General features: G+C 42.6%; 1 protein-coding gene across 23 annotated transcripts in view; it reads left to right on the top strand.

The window, feature by feature from the left end:
- Positions 1-21600, top strand: part of EPB41L3 (erythrocyte membrane protein band 4.1 like 3) — a 96361-nt gene that overhangs the window by 610 nt on the left and 74151 nt on the right. For 7 of the 23 annotated variants that reach the window (XM_035319012.1, XM_035319013.1, XM_035319025.1 and 4 more), the window contains exon 1: positions 1271-1401. The exons of 1 other annotated variant lie outside the window; for it this stretch is intronic. The gene's annotated coding sequence lies outside the window, so the exon portion shown is untranslated. Of the gene's footprint in view, positions 1-1270; positions 1402-11355; positions 11372-21600 lie in introns of those variants that run through there. 15 more of the 23 variants (XM_035319016.1, XM_035319024.1, XM_035319019.1 and 12 more) reach the window with 3 other exon arrangements.

Here is a 21600-nt window from a genome sequence, read left to right as displayed (position 1 = left end):
GACGCGGGGGGCTCTGTAGCTCTTTTTTCTTCCCTCAAAGAGCTGAAACTTTGTCAGATGCAGGGAGAAGCCTGAAAGCTCACACCCCTGTCATCCTAGCAAAGTGTGTCCAATGTGGCTTTGCAGTTTCCTGATTTATTGATTTTTTTTGCTTGGAAGCAGGGGGCGTCCTGCTTATAGCTCCGCATGCCGTTTTGCAGCCTGTGCTTGTATTTGAGGCAGAAAGTATTTCCTGAGCTCGACGTGTGTGTCGGTTGGATGTAGAAGGAAAAGTACCTGCTTCATTGGAAGTCTTTTCAGTCAAAATAATTGCAAGTCAGAGGTTCTGCTTGCCAAAGAAAATCTCTAGGTTAGGTGTGTCCCACGTGCGTCTGTCTCTTTGCAGTGCGGCAACCTGAACTCCCGCCCTTTCTTTTTACTTTTAATAATATCAGTGTTTGCTTTGTCAGCAGAAAGCAAAAATATTTGTGTATATATAAAAGTATAAATCTCATAGAAAATGAGCAACTAAGCAAAATATGCTTCTGACCTGTAAACATTCATCGCATTTGATCAAGTATATACTTTTACTCCGAAACTACAGAGAATAGCTCCTCCGTGGAGCAGAGCATGGGAAGACACGTGGTCTGATTTTTAGGGTGGTCCTTTGGGGACCCAGGAGTTGGACTCGATGATCCTTGTGGGTCCCTTCCAGCTCGGATATCTGTGGTTCTGAGGAAGCTCAAGCTCTTCCTGCCGCATCAGCGCTGTGATTGAATTCACCGGTCTTGGTGCACCTGCATGTGTACTCCTATGGTACGCACAGAGGTGAATGCTGCCGTGCTGCTCTCCTTGGGCTGGAAACTTTCAGCTCTTCTGCTGGGATGAGACCTGCATGGTAGTAAGAGGAGAAGACAGCTCAAGATCTCCGCGTCAGGGTAGGAGCTGTAGGAAGTTTATTTGCAGCCCCGCTCGCTGCAGCAGCGAACAACCAGACGCAGTGAACTGGCATGCATTAAAAATACATTGCCTTTATTTCATCGGGCCAGCACGGCCCACGCCTCTCCCCGAGCTAACTCCGTGCAGCCGCATCCCTCCCATCCCTCTGTCAGCAAGGCAGCCCAGGTCCTTTTTTCTCCCCAGAGGCTGCCCCGCGTGACGGGGAGCTCGTCGGATGCGTGTCAGGAGCTCGGCCGATGGGAGCCAGCCTCTGCGGTGGGCAGGTTTAGCCTTTGGGAGGAGGAGAAGAGGAGGTGGGGGGCAGCAGGGTGGGGCACCCCTCCCCAGCATCCTGTGCCTGTCTGTGGGGGAACCGCTGTGAAGCGGGAGAGGGTTGATTTTAGTTTGGGTTTTCTTCTCTCTTCCGAGAAGGAGCAAGTGAAGGTGAACCTCCGACTTACGTAATTCTTGCATTAAAACAGGGTGAGGTCTTTTTTTTTTTTTATCTGAAGGGGAAAGCTTTGATGAGAAAGTTACTGCTCACAGGATTTTATTTGAAGGCTGAGATTTTGTTTTGTTTCTTATAGATAATACAAGCTCTGATGGTAGGCTTGACCCACGATGGCATGCTCTCACCTATATTTTGTTAGATTTGTTGTCTGGTGCATTGGCTGTGAATTCCTTGGGGGCAATGCATGGCGGCTTTTTTAAATATGTAAAGTGTCACTTCTGTGTATTTCAGGCGTGATCCGGAGTTAACAGAAACTTCTTGAAATGTGTTAAATGTGTTATTCACAGCGGCTGACATTCAGGCTCGTTTCATGCAACTCCCATGTACCAGTAAAGGGCTGTTTGTTGTCTCGGAGAAGACTTCAAACCATTTATAAGTGGTTATAAAAGAATACTTGTTTCTCATGAGATGAAGCATCGTCTTTATCTCCCAAGCTTTAGCGTTATCAACATGAAAGCTTTTATAACTGTTTTTCACATGGAAATACATCCTGCAGTGTGCATCTGTGGACGTTCAACGTGCGTTCACTGTGTGCTGGCCTTTGAAAACAAAGGGTCGGTCCTCGCAGGGAAGGATCTTTCATGAGTCTGCAGGAGCTGTGCTTTTCTCAGGGCGTGTAGTATGGCCCTAGGATATTGTGTTTTAGCATCTGACTCGTTGCATTTTTAACTGGAAATATGATTGAAGGGTTTGAATTGTCTAAGTGTTTCGTTCAGACATAATTTCTCTCTTATGAAGTGAAAACAAATGTGTGTGTATAACTGAGAAATATGATTGCTGTCAAATAAGCTGAAGATTAAGCTGAAAACATTTTTATTTTATTTTACATTTTTCTGAAGGATCACGATGGATTGTTTTTATTTGGTACAAAAGTTAGAGTATGTAAAGCGGTGTTACCCAGAACTAGACTTAAGGAAATATCATAAGCAGTTTGAATCGGCACTGTAAAGGAAATTTTTAAAAGAGGAGAAATACTGAAGAGATGGGGGATTATCTCAGTTTTATAGCATCCTTCTCTTAATTTTTAATCACCGGCATTTGCCATTTCTAATGATGGGGTAGTGGTCCAGGTCTAAATGTGGATGCAGATGCATAGCCCTTACCCTCGCATTAGCTGGCTGGAAACACCCAAAGAGAAATGCTTGGTTTCTCTGGGAAGATCTCCACTCAGTGAAAGGAACAGCACCAGCAGCGGAGAAGAGGAGCTTAACCACTTGTCTTGGCTTCAGTACAAGAGTCCTATAGGCCCTTTGCTCCTGCGCCTGCCGTTACCGGTAGTCGTCACTGTAAGCATCAGTGCAGAGGAAACTCAGGAGGATTGCTGAGAACTAGGTATTCATGGAGAAATGGGTCAGTATTTGGGACAACCGAGTTAATCTGAGACAATGTGCCACACAGACAGCCATCTCGCTATCTCCTGCTCCTTTCCTGAATAAGTGATGTCATGTGATTTTGAGAAATGGTCAGCTTTTTGTCTCTGGAACAAAATGAAATCTTTACTTTTTATTTAGTCTTTATTTGGCTATATCAGCAGAGCTGCTCGTTTTTAAATAAAGTGGTTAAAACCTAAAAAGCAATTATATTAATTTTCTAAATCACTTACAAATCTATCTGCATTCTACAGGACACAGTGTATGAAAAGGCAATACGTCAAAGAAAGTTTAAAAAGCACATAAAAAAAAAGGAGGAAAAACCCTTTTTATATGGACCCTTTCCAGTTTTACCCTTTCCTTTATAGACCTTGGAAGTACTTTGTGTGCTGCAGACAGAGAATCCCTTTCAGTGGCTTTGCTACCTATCAAAAGTGATCTGTTTGCGAGCCGGGAAACAAAAGCAGTACTGAAGTGCGTGTGAGGATCACCCACCAGATGTTTGATCCCGCAGAGGAAAGCCTTTAGCTTGGAGGGTTAGAGAAGAATGTGGAAGCCAGGGACTGGGAACGTGTGTGTGGGGGGTAAGGGGTGGAATAAATTGAAAGCATCTGTGGATATAAAGAAAATTTGGGGGAAAGGGAGGGGAGTGTTAGCGAGATGCAGTGCTGGCTACATGCACGCATGCATGTATTGGTATGAAATGTGTGCTTACTGACAACGGGCTGGAAGTGATAAGTCATCACACTGCCTTAATGGGTTAGAGACAATGGACAATGGTTGCTGTTGCAAGTTAAAAACCCAGCTACTGAGGCACAGCGTGCATCTGTCCGTCACTTGGCTTTTACTGCCGCCCGTCCCCTGAAGCAGGGGCTGGGTTTGGATCCCAGCAGTACTGGCTGGGTTGTGGACAGTGAGGGGTGAGTTTTTTTGATGTGGGCGTGGGTGCCTTGCAGGCTCTTTGGAGCTGTGTTGTTGGAGGATGAGCCATGTGTTGGGGGAGAGGAGAGGAAATGAGCCCCTCTGGGTCCCTAGCAGAGCAGTGGCTTTACCTGGCTCCCCAGCTGCCCTCTCCCCACCTCCACGCGTCCCCTTCCCGAGGCTGTGTCCACCAGTGGGGTGCCTTCACTGGGCTCCCCAGACGGGTCCCCAGGGCATTGCTGGAGGCAGTGGAGCAGGAGTCCCTGGTGAAAGTCACCTTGTTTACTCCATGTGAACATGAGGGCAATTACGTCTAACGCCTCCTGGTTTCCTAGGACATACTGGCTGCAAATAAAATCTCGTTTAAAAAGCCAGTAAATGCAAACAGGCTGTGGGGGAAAAAAAAAAAAAAAAAAAAAAAAAAAAAAAAAAAAAGCTCTACCAGACCTAGGAAACATATGTTTATGCTAGCTGAGAGACCTGTTCTTGCACCCCGACTCGCGTCGGGTGGCGTCTTTGTCTGCGAGCCTTCCCACGGAAATCGGTAAGCCTGCCCATGAAGCAAGGCTTGATCTGGGTAAGATAGAAACATCAAGATCCGACCCTACAAACTGTAGCTTAGGTCAGGAAGCTGTAATCTCTCTGAGGACCCTGGAGATGATTACTTCACCACGTCTGCTGAATTCATCACTGTTTTCTTTCAATTGAATTACGGCTGTTGCAGAGCAGGGCTTTGGGTGTACAGCGCTCCATCCCTCCGCTCCCCGGTGCTATGGGATTGCTGCAGGCACCCCACAGCTGCATGGGGGTGGGTACCCAAATATATACATCTGTGCAGATCAAAACATTGCCACGTGGGAAATGTGTGCACCAAGAAACCCAGTATCTCTGGTTTGTTCCTTGTAGGTGATGCTTAACCTTACAGTATCAGTAAATACGAGGTTCGGTTTGAGAAACAGAAAAATGTGCTCTCAAAAAAACAAACAACAACAAAAAAAAGCACGTCTTTTCAGTTTTGCTAGATGGTTTTGGTAGCTGAGGCACTGCACAAATTAAGGAGCTTGCATGGGGAATTTAGCATCTGCTTTGGCTGGAGGGGTGGCTGGGCGTAGTGCAGGATGACCCAGCATGTCACCCTGTGCCCCAGTGAGGAGTAAAACAGAGGTTTCAGTCCTGCTTTAGACACTGGCACTGGACAGAGTTGCCTCTTGCTGAGTAGTTTTTTATAACAGGTAACTAAATTTGTCATTTAGTTTTTCCAGTACTTTACTGGTTTAACCATTTATCTCGCTAGGCAAATACCAGTGTAAAATCTTGGGGAAAAACATAGAATGGCAGGCCCCACTGCAGGTCTTAAAGATGAAATGAAATCACTGATTTTTAAGTTGGAACTTGCATTTTCCATTTTTTCTCTCCATTGGATCATTCCAGAATACAGAAAGTTTGGGTTAATTATATGTGCTTAAAGGAAAACACTATAATGTAGTTTCCATGTACTGGAGCATTATTCTTGTACAGCTGGAGCTGGCAGCTTTTCATTCCCTTACCACCTCCTTTTTCTCCTAAAAATAGCAGCACACTACAGTGGGATTACAGGAGAGGCAGAAGAGTGTTTCCTGAGCAACAATTTTTGCCGGATGATAGTTGAGGTAGCACCATGAGCAGATTTTGGAGGAGTCAGAGAGAGATAGGAATAGGAATAGATTGAACTTGAACAGAGGTAAAACGGGATAGAGAGGATGAGGGTGGTGGGTGGGAAGCATACTGTCGTGCCACCGATACGTGCTGGGCTATGTCACAGTCTGTCTGGGGAACAGGGAGAAACCTCGCCACTTGAATCATTTAGAAGTTGCTGAGACAGAGCACTCAACAGCACAACGTGGGGAACAAAACTGACGGCGCGCGTAGGAGACACGGGCAAAATGACCTAATTTCCATCTCTGATTTTTATGATTTATTAAAGAGTTTTGCAGGCTTTCTTCTAGCAGGCTCAGAGATGGAATTTGAGGCACGGCAATTAGGAGAGTCCTTTAATTCTGTGCCAGCATGCTGTCGGCGTTTGATCACTTACTTGCCGCGGTAGCATGCGAAGCAGCGGCAGTTCTCCACTGCAGCACATGCAGGTGGCAGATGGGCCCTGCTATGTGTTAGTGCCCTGGTTTTGTCCTGCCCTCAGTGCCACTAGTAGTGTAGGTAGATTGTATATGTGTGTATGTATAGAGACTATACAAGTATGTGTAAGAAAAATAATGTATTAATGTTATAGAGTAGACATCTGGAAAAAGTAACAGTAAAAGAGGGAGCTCCCTCCCACCAAGAAAATACACTTACCATGCCACCCTCTTTACTGACACCCTGGAGAACTAGAGAATAGTTGATTTGTTTCAGTTTATTGCAGTCCTGGGAATCCCTTTCTGCCCATCATGGGTTAGCGAAGAAGAGCCGGCAGACAATGCTGCCCCCCACGCTGGCTGGCCAAGGACGGGAGAAAAGGCAGCGCCCAGCTTCTCCATGAATGTATTTAAATACATTCCACTTTCTGTCCACATAAACTGCGTGCTTACTTGCATTTGTATGTAATTAAGTGTGCCACACAATTAATTATTGCTATGGTGAAATACTATTATCACCAATTTTCTTTGAAAAACCTGCCTTTCTCTTGAATGTTGACGTCAAGGTGGTTATTTCTGCTCAGTACCCACTGGCCTGAATTCTTGCAAAACCAAACCAAAACACCCAGAATTTCACAATGTTTAAAGTTCAAAAGTATTATATCCTCATTTTCTACTGGTGTGACACAGATTTCTTGACATGTTCTTTAGATTGTGAATCAATAACTATTTTTCTTAGACTCATATAATACATAAAATATGAGTATTGTACTTTGCAACTTCTCTACTAACATGGTTGTGCAGAGCAGTAAAGTCAGTCCTTTCCTCAGCCTGAGGGGATAGTGATTGAATTAAGGATGCTGAAGTGAATAATAATAATAATAATAAAAGTTCCTTCTCTTTCAATTTTTACTATCTTCCTGCTGCTTTGCTATTGGAAAAGACATAAAATGTCTCTTTCCAGTATATGGCAAATGGCTTGGTTTTGGGGTTAACCCTGGAATAGAGGCAGTTGTAGTTTCTGCATTGCACTGACCAAAGCAATACCAGCAGCTTCTGCAACAGGAGTGCCTGTATTAAAGCAAACTCTCTGCCTTGTTTTGTACTTGCTTCCTCTCAAGGTCTACTTTTGTTTTTGCTTATCCCCTGTGCAGACACAATTGTTACATTTTCCACAGCCCTTTGTTGTTCTGAATCCCCTTACCACACTAGCAGTTTGGTTATTGCTCTTTATTTTGCTGTTTGCCTGTGTCTTGCATTTTCCATGGTCTAAAGCAATGCTTTCTAACTCTTGCTGGTGTTTCTTCTATCTAATAGCAAGGTAGCTGGTATGAAAGTTGTCCCCTGTGACCTTCTGATCCTCAGATGTTGTTTTGAAGAATGCAGTCAGTGTAGTTATGCTTCCTCCTTCTGACCACTTTGTGGAAATCGATACAAATGTTTAATACCTCTGCAGACGTAAGAAATCTTGTTCCGCTCTTCTTTCAAAGTAAAAAATGTTGATGTGTAATAGATGATGCAGTAAGGAGCCAGTATGCGCATTATAAAGTTACAAATTACCATAAGATGTGCCGTTCTCTGGCTTCCAAGCAGTTATAAAGGTATAAAGTAGATTCATTTAGTTTAATAAAAATGCTTTGCTACATTCTTTTAGGTCACGCCAGGGCTATCTGTGTTCCTAACTCACAGAATTACAAGTTTGCTTCCTCAGTAGTGTCCTCTGTGCCTGTGATATTGTTGAAGGAAGAAAAATCACTGCAGGATGGAACTTGGCACACAAATCAAGGACTCAGCCAAGGAAATGCATTGTCTGTTAATTTTCTAAACAAAACTAGTTCAGTTGAATACAAGTGCATTTGCCTGTTTTGTATCTGGTTTCCACTGGCTGTATTTTGATTTTTGTAACATAGATATGATAAGCAATTATTTCTGCTCATGTGGCATTGTTTAAAAAATACTAGTGGTTAAATATTTCTTAATTAAATCTTGGCTGCTGAGCCTGAAAGAAACTGTTCAGAAATTCAGAAGAGGGTAGTACAAACATTAACAAGAGTCTGAATAAGTGTTGGAGTGATAAACAGGATTATTTCCTACTTAAAAACATACCAGTTTGAGAAGTTGGCTGGGAAAAAGCCACTCTTCGATAGGGCATGTTTAAGCCCAGCATCTTGAGATTCTCAGGAGAGGAATCCTGCTTTCTAGTGGTGCTTGGCCTTTGTTTTAAGACCTTATAAAATCTACTCTAACCTAGTATTCTGAAATTACAGTATATGGAAAACCCATTTTAGGTTACTCTGGAAATTCTTAGAACTTTATTTCTTTCTGAGCTCTAGTTAAACATGCAGTAGGGAAATTATTTATCAGTAATATTACAGAGATATGAAATTAGTACTGAAGTGCAATATTTAATGTTACTTAAGATAGCAGCTCTGCAAACTGCATGGTATCTTCAGGATATGGAGTGGTGAGGCAGGACAGGTTTTTCTGTTACTCCTGAAGAATTGGCATGTGCTGTTGCTGGCAGTGGGTATTGGAATGGCCCCACAGCCTGTCATGTTGCCCCTCATCGTAAGGAAAAGGCAGCTACTTGAAAAGTTAGTGGGGACTTGGAAATACGTACAGCCTTCCATGGGGAAATGAAGGAGTGACTGATAGCAGGTGAGGCCTCCACTCACGCATGGGTGAAAAGCTCCAAGAGTCCTTCCTGCCAAAGCCCCTTCAAGGTGCAGATGAAGTCCTCAACAGTGTTTCTGCCTCCTTCCTTGCAAAGCTCAGTGTTTTCTATCAGTGAGTTTGCTCAAGGTCCTGCTGTGCTTTGGAAAACCTCTGCTAAGTTATGAGTGAGCGAGGAAGGATGAAGGTCCCGGTGCCCTCCTTGCTGCAGCGCCTACAAGGGGAACTGTTTCACCCCGGGATGCTGCGGCTCCTCCTTCCCCACCTCCAGGCTTCCCTGTAGTAGATCTGGTAGGTAGCTGGGTATCTGTGCTGCTTGATCCTTTGTTGTAGATACCATGAAGATTAATAATTCAGTTTGTCAGGTGAAAATTTAAATTGCAGCAGTCACACCTCTTGTAGAGTTATCCTGCGATTAAAACTGACAAACAGTTTTCAGTGAAATGTTGCTTTTGCATGTTCCTAACCTTTCAGAGCATTTGTGTTTGAAGCTTAAATGTGCCATCCGCACTCTTCAAAATTCACCTTTAAAAATATGCTTAATATATTGAGGGAGGGAAGTTTCACCCATGGTTTAGAGAGAACTGAAAGTGTGTTTGTTTCCACTTGAAATTTTGACCCTTCTTGCCTTGCCGCTAGGAACAAGCCATAGCTGTCCAAGCTTTGAATTTTTACACCTGTCTAGCGTGATCACTTCAATGAGGAGTGATGCTGTTAGACTTGATGAAACCAGAAGTATTTAACTTCTGGTAGTCTCCCAAAATAGTCTTAACAGTAGTTGATAAAGGCTGAGCAGTCATTGAAATATTTTGCAACATTAAAACCTCAAGGCATTTAGCAGAAAGTTGGGAAGAAAATCAGCAACCTCAAGCAGCAGAATAAAATTTAAACCGAGTGCATTCCTTTCCTGTGTTTCCACTTTGCTTAAATGGCAGATAACTTTCTGCAAGGGCGCAGCCTTCGTCTAGTATGAAACCAGCCTGCAGCTTCAAAACCCCAAAAGCTGTATCTGAAGAGCTCGCTTTATCTCAGCCACGTGAGGCAAAATGCAAGGCCAAAGCATGTCATGACTCCCAAACATGTTAAGAGGAAACAAGAGGGAGGCTGACCTGCAGCCTTCCAGGTTTTCCAGCAACAGGCGACACGGTTGCTTTGGGGCCGTGTGTTATTGGGATTGCTGATGGATGCTTGCCAGTTGTGTTATGAATGGATCTTGCTTGCTGTTTGCAGCGATAGCACTGTGGCAGCCGAGCAGACGTTGCCCTGCTCTGGAACAGATAATATTTGGAGACGGGCGGGGGGGGGGAGGGGTGAGGGGGTTGCTGTTTTGCTTTGTGGGATCAAGGGTGCTGCATGTGGTTGTCCAGCCTTCAGACCGAGGGCAGGGGAGGTTTGGACTCTGCAGGTGTCTCAAGCTGTATTTCCACTGGGGCTAAGTGTAACATGAGTTTGTGGATATTCAGTGAGGTCTTCTTGTTGCAAATTTGCAGGGAAGCCTGTGGTGTGTGCATACTGGGCATTAGGCTGCTCCAACCTGGTCTGCTTCATTATCCCAGCGAGGCCGTGCAATGTTGTAAAAAACTACAGGGTTCACTTCAGACATCCTCTCTCTTATTTTTTTTTCAACTGCAAAGCCAGTAATTTTCTCATAAAATACTGAGTCCTCTTGAACACTGCAGCAACAGCATCCAACCCCAAAAAAGTTGCCGACCATCTCTATGTAGAAAGGTAATCATTTACATGAATGTGAAAAACAGATTTTCAAGACCAAATTGCTGACCCTGATTTAGTGTTGCAATCCAAAGTAAGATGCTTGGTTTTTCACTGTGTTTATTCAAAAGATCTTTCCAAATCCTAATTCTTTCATTGTAAACTCTGGGCTTGGATTGAGCAGCTGTGTAAGTCCTGTTGGATACGCAGTTCTTGGCAGTGGATTTGCCATGCAAAACGTGTGAGCACTTGTAGCTTTCACCCATCAGTCTTCAAGCCCTTTGCACTCCACCTATTGGCACTATAAAAAGGTATTAGTTTAATTACCTGCTCGTTTAATTTCCTTGGTAAAAGATGAGACAACTTGTAAGTAAATGGAAGGGTTTGGGCCTAAAACCTGTAAGTGTAAGAGGCTTTGGTCCTAGCCCGTGGTCTTAGAAATTGTAAAAAAGAGCTTTTTAGGGACTACTTAGAATGAAATGATGCATATTAGTGCCATCCCTGAGTGTGGCAGCTGGAAAGTTTAATTATAGGCTGGAAAGTCAGTTAGGGATTAGGGAAAGTGTTAGCAGAAGGGGTGAACGTTACTGACAGCTGTTTGCTGTAGGCCTCAGAGAGGCAGCAGACGTAAAGAACATAAATAAAGAGCAGAGCCAAGCATATACAGGCGTTGAACACTCAGGAACTCCAGGTCACTTGTTCCTTGACACATGAGCCTGATTGGTGTGAAATCATTTTAATGGCTTACATGCATAAAGACGGGGCGGGAATTCATGTGTTTGTTTAGGAGCCTTGCGCATGGGCGACATCGTGTTTGCTGCTCAAAAACAGCACCTGCACTGAGGCTGGGGATAAATGTAGAGAGGATGAGAAGTGAGGGGCCTTGTCCACATCCGGAGAGGGGTGTAGGCCCAGAAGAAGGAGACCTGTGCAATGAGACATCAGGTGTTGGGGACCTGGCACCCCCGCTGCATGCATTTTGGGGCATGCGCTTTGCCCTGGCTTTACTCTGGTCTCAGCCAGCGTGCAGGTGGTGTCTGCTGAGACCACTCCTCATTGGGAAGCAGAGAACAGGGGATGGGGCTGGAGATGTGCTTCAGATGTGCCCGGAGATGTGCTTCAGATGTGCTTCTAACTCCCACTGCAGTTAAAACAGGGTGGAAAACGCATGTCACTGAGAGTGGGGCTCTCCATTTGTAAGCGTACTGCGACTGGTGTTGCAGACCTGCACCTCTAGTTTGAAGGAATAGTCCAGATCCTTTCACCTGGAAATATTTCTGCATCTGACTAGCGTACCTGTAAGTCCTGTTGTGCAGCTCAGGCAATGGTGCTGAGATCAGTAATGTTACGAATTGCTAGGACAGTTATGGCAAATGCAGTGTTAAAAATGAATCAGTCTTTTCTGACATTTTTTTCTCAGGACTGGAGCTTTTTCATTCAAGTACATTTGGTGTGGTCTGAAAATAGCTTTTTTTCTTCTTCTGTGATACAGGTTTTTCACTATGTACGTTTTGCTGGAATGAGGAGGAGTTGGGAGGAATGTGTGCCAGACTTAAGCTTGCTAGGTGCATACATGACTTATGAAATCTGCTTTGTAACACGCTGCAGTTACCGGAGACCATCCTTGGAGAGGACAAAGAATGATAAAAACCACCTATGAAAAAAAAAAAAAAAGAAAAAAGAAAAAAAGGGAAAAAGAAGGAAATAAAAAACACTACAAGGAAAAATACAGATATGTTTTTTGGAGGGTGCTTTAAACAGACATGTAATTTCAGCGGATTTTCTATTCTTATGTAGAAGAGTAATAGCATTTATGGAGAAGCTTGGATTTATCCCTATTGGATGTGAATTTTAAGGCTGCCTTTTACTCAGCTGCAGTAATAGATCTGCTCCACCACACAGACTGCTGTGGCCTAACGGTATACTGTCCTGAGCATTAAAGGAATAAAATAAGGAATAGCTTTCCCTATAAAGTCAAACTAATTTGAATATTTGACGTTATTTATAACAGATGTAATAGTTTTATAGTTGTACCTGATCTTTTATGACAACCAAAACTTGTAGAGCACAAAAATGTGTGTCTAATTTAATAAGCTACAAGTGTCCCATATGTGAATTATGAATGTTGTGACACCGTAGTTGCGAAAAGGCAGTAACTCAGCCTTTCTATACATAATTCACTATGACTGATAAAATTTAATGTATGGCTGCAGTATATAAGATAGTACAGCTGGCTGCTTGAAAAAGAGCTGTGTGTTATTAATACCAAACATTTGCAGATTTTGCATGCTTGCCGATTTCAGCTCCAGCTCTGTTTGCTGGTGCAGTTAGGCAGCTCAGTGTCTGCCTGATATAAGTTTCTGTCCTTGCTGAGCTCTGCACGTACGCACGTGAGTGGGAACAGAAAGCTCCGGCCAACATCCCAAGCTGGGTCAGTACTGTGGTGCTGGGGGACTGCTGGCGCTGTGGCCAGTGGCACTGCTTTCCGCTTGATGGGAAAGGACAAAGGTATTTACACCTCTCTTTCTTGAAGAGCTTGTGCTCCTTGGGGAGCTCTCTGGCAATGGATAGAAATACTGGACAAGAATTCACAGCAGGCGTTTCCTGTCCTCAGAAGTGTGAACAGAGAGAGGAAAAACAAACAAACAAACAAACAAAGCTAATAAAATGCAGTTCATTTTGGGGATGGTGGAATTATATATTTCAACCTGTTTTACTTACAGTTATGTTAGCATAGGCCAAGTAATGCACTGAATTGCAGATGAAATAATAGGAAATAAAAAGAACCCTCATCTTTCTGGACACAGCATGCTTTTATGGGACCATAAAAGATTACAAATAGGGTAAAATGGGTAAGTGCCTTGGGTGTGAGTTTTGCCCTTTCTTTTATGCTTGCATGCTGGTGTGCGTGAGGAAGACAAGAAATCCTTAACTTGCTTAGTGTGCAGGCTGCTGATTTTTTTTTTTTTTTTTTTTTTCCAGTTGATTTTTCTTCCCCTCAGCTTGGAAAACCCATTAATTACAGCTGTAATTGTGAGACTTAGATGCCGTTCAGGGCACAAAGGCCCCTGCCATGTTTCTGGTCTTATTTAGTACTAATGGATTAGACAAAAATCTCAGAACCCCACCCTGAAATCTTGCAAGCTGCTTTTCTTCTTAAGAACTCCTGCATATCCAAGCCCACACTTGTATCTACTTAAGCCAGCTGGAACTAGCTTTTCTGTTAAGTTTTCAGCCACCTCAATGCCAGCCATTGTCTAGCAACTGGTTTGCTACTATCATGAAGTGGTATCTTATAGCTGCTTATCATCCAGTTCCTTGGTCTCTATGACCCAATGGCACCTTGTCTGCTGTGATGGAAAGAGCAGATGTTCTCCTTGGTGGTATCATAGGTTCAGTTTTTGTTCCTTCTTGGCTCTCTCTGCTGCAGTCTCTGCAGGGGGTCGTACAGTCTGTAACTGCCTGGCTGTGCTCCTGCAAGATGTTTGGACCTCGTACATGTCCTCTTGAATTCCTCTCCACTTTTCCTTCTGAGTGTTATGAAGTTGCATCTGTTGCGTTGTTCCCGAAATACTTCTTTGCTCTTGCACTGGAAGGATGCAATCAGAATGATGCAGTTGCATTTGCAGGGACATCTATGCTTCACCTGCTTGAAACGCTTGGGCAGCTTGCACAAAAGGTAAGAAATCAACATTCAAAGCTGTTCTTGAAATACAGGTTAAAAGAAACCCCCTCAGTCAGTCTTTTGGTTTTCTGTTTTTCATTGGTGAGTTCATTTCACAAGCATTTCAAGATGCCCTGATTAACATGAAAACACAGTCTTTAAACACCATTTAACTTTTGGTTCATAAGAGTTGAACCAAGCATTTGCCAGCATATTGGAAGGGAACTGACACTTCTATTGCAAATAACTTTTCCCCACAAGCACTGCTTGTGTTGAAATAGTTTGAGTTCTGGCTTCCAGCCATAGGTTCACCTAAGCATGTTACAAGAAGTGACAGGTAGACAGAAGTAATACATATTTTAATGTGCTTGACTCGGCTAGAGACCATAAAATGGAATAGACTTTCCTTTGCTTTGCTAGCAGACGTGAGCTTGCTCCCAGTTTATTAATAAGTTATGGCACTGCCAACACTGCCACTTGGGTCACCTTAATGTCCCAGTGGCTCTTGAAATCAGATGAGAATTTGGAATTCCTGAGGTGGTTTTTTTTGTTGTTGTTTTTTTTTTTTTTTAAAAAAAAGATGCCATCAACTCGTGTGAAAATTTGCTGAGGTGTCAGCCCATCCAAACAATTGTTAATGACTCTAACACCTGCCCAATACCAATGTGGGTATTTCTTGAGTGGTTGTTTCAGCAATGGACAGAAGCTATAAGTGAAACTGGAAATATTTCCTGTTGGTATTCCCTCATACTTTAATAAACAAAAGAGTATCATGACTTGAATGTACTTCAGATACTGGGAGCCACAGTTGTTCTAACATAAATCATGTGCAGTCTGTCACTGAAACTAGATCTTGTACATCAACAAATACTTTACTTGTTTGAATGATACTGGGCTCAAAAGAAGGAACTTCATTATTTGATTTTTTCCATTTTACGTTTAAAAATATCTACCCAGTAGAATTTTTTTGCTTACTTTTTATTGAATATAATGTAGTTAAGATGTCTTTTTTCCACTTGGGAGATCTTTAGCCAAGAGTTTGTAGAAAACAATGTAGGATTACAAATAAATCACAGGTTAACACTAAGTTGGTAGTGTCACAGTATTGTGAAGACGGTGAACTTTTTAATACTGGGAGGCACAAAGTATTGTTTTAAGACACAGCACTCTGCAATCTATTCAGCACCAGTAAGTTCAGTTGATGCTCAGCTGAAACTAGGGTTTGGATACTATTGCTCAGAAAAGCAGTGGACTGATCAGAAAGAGAATAGAGGGGGAGGAGAGTCTAAGAGAAGGCTAAAAATAGGGTTTGCAAGAAGAGGCAGAGAAGAGAGTAGTTTAAGGGGAGAACAGCAGCTGTCTGCAAGCTGCAGAGCCATTTCATACATCCACCGTCATCAGGACAAGGAGTAGTGTGCTTACATTTCAAGTAGGAAGAATTAGGTCAGACATTCGGGAAAATTTTCCTAAACAGTAAGGCGAAGGAGTCAATGTAATAAATTCCCTGTGGGGAATATGGAAACTTCATCATTGTGGGACGTCAGTAGCAAGTGGCATAAATAGATACCACAGTGAGTTTAGAGAAGGGGTTTGGAAGGGGACTATGAAGACACTTGAAAGCGATGAGTAGCCTAATCTAGCACATACATGATGTGCTTGTTTTGTTGTTGGTGGTGGTTTTTGCATCCTTTGTATGGCTATCTGTCCACCCCGCACCAAATTTTGGTGGCTGCTGCTGTAGGAATATTTAATGCTTTTCTGGAGCTGGGAGAAGGATTATTTACTTTTTATTCTCTGCAGGCTTTGTTAAAAAATATTTTGTAAGTGTAAGGATGGTTTGTGTGGCCCCAGCTGTAGCGAAAAGCATGCATATAGTGCACGCTGCGGAGAGCAGAGTCAGTTGGACCCCAGCTGCAGGGCACCACTTCCCCAGGGCATTTATGACATCTAGGGAGTGGGTGGATTACTTCATTCATTTTTTAGTTCAGATGTAATAACCGTATGAATATTGGCATGGAGATTTCTGTCCCCACAGAAAACAGGCAGCAAAACAGGGGAAGGAGAGGTGAAATTCAACTCTGTCCATTATCTAGCATCAACCATAACTACTAGAATACATTTTTGGTTGTTGAACTACAATTTATGATGAAGTAGGGAGTAATTCTTTCTATTTTCTGCATGCTTAGTAACTCTTGAGAAGGCTGAATTGTACATTAATATACCAAAATTGTTTGATAAGTTAAACATCAAAATTACAAGTGCCTTCTTGGGCAAATCTTTCCTGTAAGGATTGAGACAGTTCCCTTATCCCTACGCTTCCATGTAGTGCAGATTCAATATAAATAAGCTGAATTTCACATGCTGTGATCTGGAGGGTGCTGAAAGAAGCGGATTGGCATAAAATAATCAGTAGATATAATGCACAGCAGTCCTTTGTCACATGCCCAGGGATACTTGCATTGGCTCCAGCACAAAGTCAGTGGAAAGGATGGAAAAACTAACAGTTTATGCACCTATGTCACTATGGCACTTTGCTGGTTAATACAAGTGACAAGTTTGAAATTCAGCACACGGAACAGAAACTGAAATATTTCTCTTTATTCCTTAATTGTAGGATTCTTCCATAAATTAAGGTAGATAGGAGCTACCAAGTTCGTGGTTTTTAACCTTCAAAGCACACAATCAAACATTAACTGGGGCTATCTATAAGAAAAAGGAAATGGGAAAGGAAATGATTTAGGTTGTATAGCCATGTATTCCTGAGTTAGGAAATACCAACATCTAACTTAATTACCTTCATTTCTGGTTTCAAATAATCAGCTTGACATAGAATCAATTTAAAAAAAAAAAAAAAAAAAAGTTCAACTCCTGCTGAGTAACTTAAAATGACTTCCAATAACTTTTTTTTGAATCCTCGGTGATTTAAAAGCTGTAAAGAGCTTTCCTTCTTCATTCTATTCCAAGTTCCACTATTTCTCCCTCTCATTCTTGTGACTAAGCTGGATCACTGCCAATTTCTTCCCTATCCCCTCCTTTCTCTCTCCCTACACAATTTTTTTCTCACTGCTGTGCAGTGGGGCACTGCAAGCCACCTGGCTGTTCTCATTGCCTAACGCCTTCTGTCCTTTCAGAGCTGCTGTCACTTCTTCATGACTAAGTCCAAGATGACTGTAGATGATAAGGAGGAATTGTAGATTTGGTGACATCCATCTTCAGAGTACATGATGTAATTGGAGCTGCATATGCAGCATATGAGGGTTTGATATCTGCAAATAGTTAAATCCCCTTTAAAGATAGCAGTTTTCATTGTCAGGCAGTATTGGGTGCTGGTCTTCACCTTCTCATGGTTTAGAGCAGCAGCACAGCTGATGAAAGGTTTGGGCTTTATTGGGTTGTTGTGAGGATACAGTATGCTTGCTCTTGGGTTCATCGTGCAAAGGGTCCTCAAGACATAACTACTGTGCATGGAAAAACGTGCATGAGCTCCCTGTGTTTTGGAAACGTGCAACTAAAATGGCCCCAAAACACTTAACTGAAGTGTAACCAAAGCTGGGAGAGAATCCCGCTTTCTCAGTGGTTTGAAGTTAGATTGCTCCATGCTGCAGATGCCTGGATCCTCTGTAAATATCCTCGTCATCTGTGCATTTATTTCCATGATGACCGACTCGTTCCTAGAAGTCTGCACTCCCACCGCACCATCTGTAGGGCTTGGTTTGCATCCAACAAACTGTTCAACAGCTGGTGATTTGGGGAAGCTGAAAGGGGAGAGCTGTCTTTTTGACAGTGCACAGGCAGCGGGGCAGACTGCTGATATCTGCGCTTGAGATTTTTGGGAGGGTCAGGGGACACTATGAAATGCATTTTTGCATTTCTCCCAGTTTGATCATCCAGTACGTTTCTGTCTGGCTAGGGCTGGAAGCATGCTTTTGCAGCGACAGCATTAACCTGGTGTCACGGGCTCGCTGCCTGTGCCAAATGAACGGTGGTTTTGTAGTCTGCAGCAGGCAATAATGCGTTGGGGAGCGTGGGGGTCCCCAAAGAGTTTTGGTATAAAAAGCTGTCTGTCTGGTGCCATGGCTTTGCTTATTTAGACTCGCAAGGATTTAATTTGTTTGGGAGCCAGCGGTTTCCTGATGTGGTGCTTCCAACTGGAAAGTCTATCACTTGATATCGCAGGGTGTGTTTTACGTTAAAAAGCAACGCAAACACCCAGGAGGTTAAAATCAAAATACAAAGTGAATAATCTGTTTCAGAAAAACAGAAGTTATTACTTCTAAACACACTATCATGCCTTGCAATATAGCCTAGCTGCAATGAATCTGTTTAATGCCTCCGAAAGCTGAAAAATGGGATGTAAAATTAGTGTGGTGTTCGGAGACGAACAGAGCCAAATGAAGGCGATGGGCTCTAGGCCTCAGGCCTCAGACCTCTCCACTCAAACAGAACACCCTTTATTTAGGTAGGGCCCAGTGTCGATTCAGGGTTTGCTCATCTATTTTTTTCATTGCCTGTTACAGTGTCTACCTGAGTCTTGTGTCTACCTGAGTTTAACATTCTCCTGGTTATTGTAATCCTGTGTTCACAAAAATGCCTGGGAAGCAGCCTGCAGTTCCCCAGTGCTACTGTGGAGTATGTCTCTCAAACTGCCAGGCTTGCACCTTTCATCTGGGACTCAAGGAAGAAACAACTGATATAAACAAAATAAATACAAAAAATATATACATTAAAAAGCTTAGTTCTTGGCAGATTTCCAGAAAATACTGCAAAAACAACAATTTGTAATATGATACTGTGAAGATATCTTGTGATCTTCTAATATGATACTGTGAATACTCTTGCAAGTAGTGGGCTGGTAAGGGCTTAGTTCAAGGGCAAGCAGCCCTGTGGGGTTTGCTCAAGTGCCACTGCATAAAACAGAGCAAAACCAACTCAATTCTTCTCTGAATTCCAGTTACTAAATGCCCAGGAAATCAGAAAAGTCATGCTGGCATTTTAAGCTTATATTCTATCTTTTTTTTTTTTTTTTTTTTTTTTTTTTAACTTCATGGGCTTTTCCATTATCTGAGCTGGAAAGATTAGATGACTGGTGGGACAAAGCAAGAAGCCTGTGGAGGAGAAGGGCTTAATGCTCTGGTCTGCACCTTGCCTGTCTGATTATCGTCTTCATGTGAGGTTGGGAGCACAGCCTGGTTAGGTACTGTATGAAACAGAAAATATTGTGCACAGGTGCTACAGCATTTTGGCCTGAGGGTAGAGTGATAATCTGACACACCTGCCATGTGTCAGAAACTTCTGCAGCTCTTTTTATTATTTTTTTTTTTTAAATCCAAAATCGATTCTGTTTTCTGCTTCCTATAAGAAAATACGAACTTTACAGATCTATGCCTAAAGCACGCTCAGGCTCTGTAGCATTCAATGCAAGTTTTAAATAGTGAATGATGCACAAGGGACTGCATGTGAATGTTTGGCTCCAGAGCAATTCAGAAAGGTCAAAACCTCATGTAAATGTAACCCAAGTAATCAAAGTCACTTCTCTGCAGAAAATCAGGGTATGCCATTCAGGGTTCTTTCATTCTGTTTTAGTTGAGTATTTACCAATCAGTTGTAATCACAACACTACAAGCAGCTTTGCTGTATTTTCTTTGGCCTGTTTTTTTTTGTTGTTTGTTCTTTTTTAAAAAAAAACTGAAATGAGGGGGAGGTGAGGTTGAAGTTGTTTTTGTGAAGATATATTGTGATCGGCATCTGTTGGATGCTGCTCTGCTCTAGTCTCTGTTACTGTCCTTCTCCTCCTCCTTACGCATCTGCTTCCCCCCGAACCCTGTAATTCCCCAGTGTTCCTCAGCAGACTCTGGGTGCAGGGAAGGTGGTGCAACAGCAACTGGAGAACTGTGTAGAGGGTTTGGTGGCTGTTTGGCAGAGTAGTTTCCTTCTTCCTCTGGCAAGTCCCTGTCTGGCTGTGGGGAAAACTGTTTGGATCAACAGGATGAGGAAAAACAGCACAAATATTTATGGTAGCCTGATTTTTCTTATCTGTTCAGAAATTAAGGTAGCCTGGAGGGTTCTCTAGGTGATAAGACCCCAAAAGACAATCTGGTGTATGTTGGTCATACTCATTGTAAACCTTGTGTGCAGGAGAGGCATAAGAATTTGCAGCCGTTCTCGGTTTTATTGCTGTGGAAGCCAACCATTAAAAGAACAAAACAGGGCTGAGTAATTTCACTAATTCATAGAACTGAAAGGTAAACAGGAAATAAAGTTGTTATCCCGTTCATCCAGTGCTCTGACGGGGAAACAAATACATGCATCTTGTGAATTTGGAGTTGTCACCCTAGCTGGAAGGAGTAGCAAAATCAACAAAATGTAAATGCTTACGCTTTATAAAGTGGCAAACAGAGAATTTTGATGCTGCTGTTTATCTGTGCATAAGTTTCTAGTGGTGACTGCACACGGCTATAGACAGCCTCTTCTTGACTGTTGCTGTAGTTGGTATGCCATCTACACTAAATCCCACTTGATGCCAATCAAATTCTTGCTGGGCTGTCAGTGAATGCTTGATTATTTTCCATCTGTAAGAAGCTTGTGTGTATTGCAAGGTTCTTATCAGTCCCCTCTCTCTGTTCACTTTCTCAGAGTAAGCAAATTCAACTCCTTAAACCGTTTTCCACTCATATTTTTCTAAACCTCATACTATTCTTTTTGACACTCTTTAATACATACCTTTCAAAAAATATGAGGCCCCAAATGAAATACAATATATTGTATACTTCTCCCTGGTGCTGAAGACGGCAGAATAGCTCCAATAGCAGATCCCAAAATGAAACTGGTCTTGTTTAATGTGTAACTTCAGACCCTTATGCTGCTTCATTCCTGCCACCTGACTGGTTATTCCTCATGGCCTTTCAGTTGTGATGTCCCCATTCTTGTTGCAGTTACTGTTACAGAAAGCAGTCTGATTTAGCCTATATGCAGTTCTCTTTCAGACTGCTTTCCTGGTCTTAAAGCCGACTGAATATTGCGATAGCGTGCCCCAGCCTCCCTTGGTAAGATGCTGAGCACAGCTCGGGTACTTGCCATTCATTCATTAATGTTCTGGAGTGGGCTGTGATACCTCAACTGATGCATTCTCACAGGTTGTCATCATGCTACTGATAAGTATTCATGGCATAGGGTTTTTGTTGTTTTTTTTTTTTTTAATTGCTTGTGCACCCATTTTTTAAAATCATTTAAATTGTTTCTGTGGTTTGCTCATGAAAAAGTCATGTGGGACTGGGTAAAAAGCCTTACTAAACATAGGCTCAATCATCTGCACTGCTTTTTCCACTTACTTTTTATCAGCTGGGACAGATGCCCTGTCAGAGAGAGCGAGAGAGACATTACATTAATTTGACATCACTTTTTGATAAGTTCATGTTTTTTGTATTTTTTTGCTAATCACATTATTTTTACAGGATTGGAAACCCTTTAGTAGTGTGCTCTACTGACTTTGTTATTAAAAGTACACTATAATTTCTGTCTTTGTCATCCTTACTTTCCATTGTAAGATCAGGTTGGGTCTTTTAATTTCTTTTAGACCTTACCTGGCCCCTCTGGCTAATGGTTTATGGATGGTTGCCGGTAGTTCCCTAAGCACTGTAGGGACATTTTCAGTGCTTCTTGCTGATTTGAAAACCTGCACTTGCATATCCTATATGTTAGGTTGAAAGATGTGCTGAATATCTG

The sequence above is a fragment of the Oxyura jamaicensis genome, chromosome 2, assembly GCF_011077185.1.
Source record: "Oxyura jamaicensis isolate SHBP4307 breed ruddy duck chromosome 2, BPBGC_Ojam_1.0, whole genome shotgun sequence".
In the NCBI taxonomy this organism is placed as follows: Eukaryota; Metazoa; Chordata; class Aves; order Anseriformes; family Anatidae; genus Oxyura; species Oxyura jamaicensis.
Note: the sequence above shows the minus strand (reverse complement) of the source record. Positions and strands in the feature narration are given on the sequence as shown.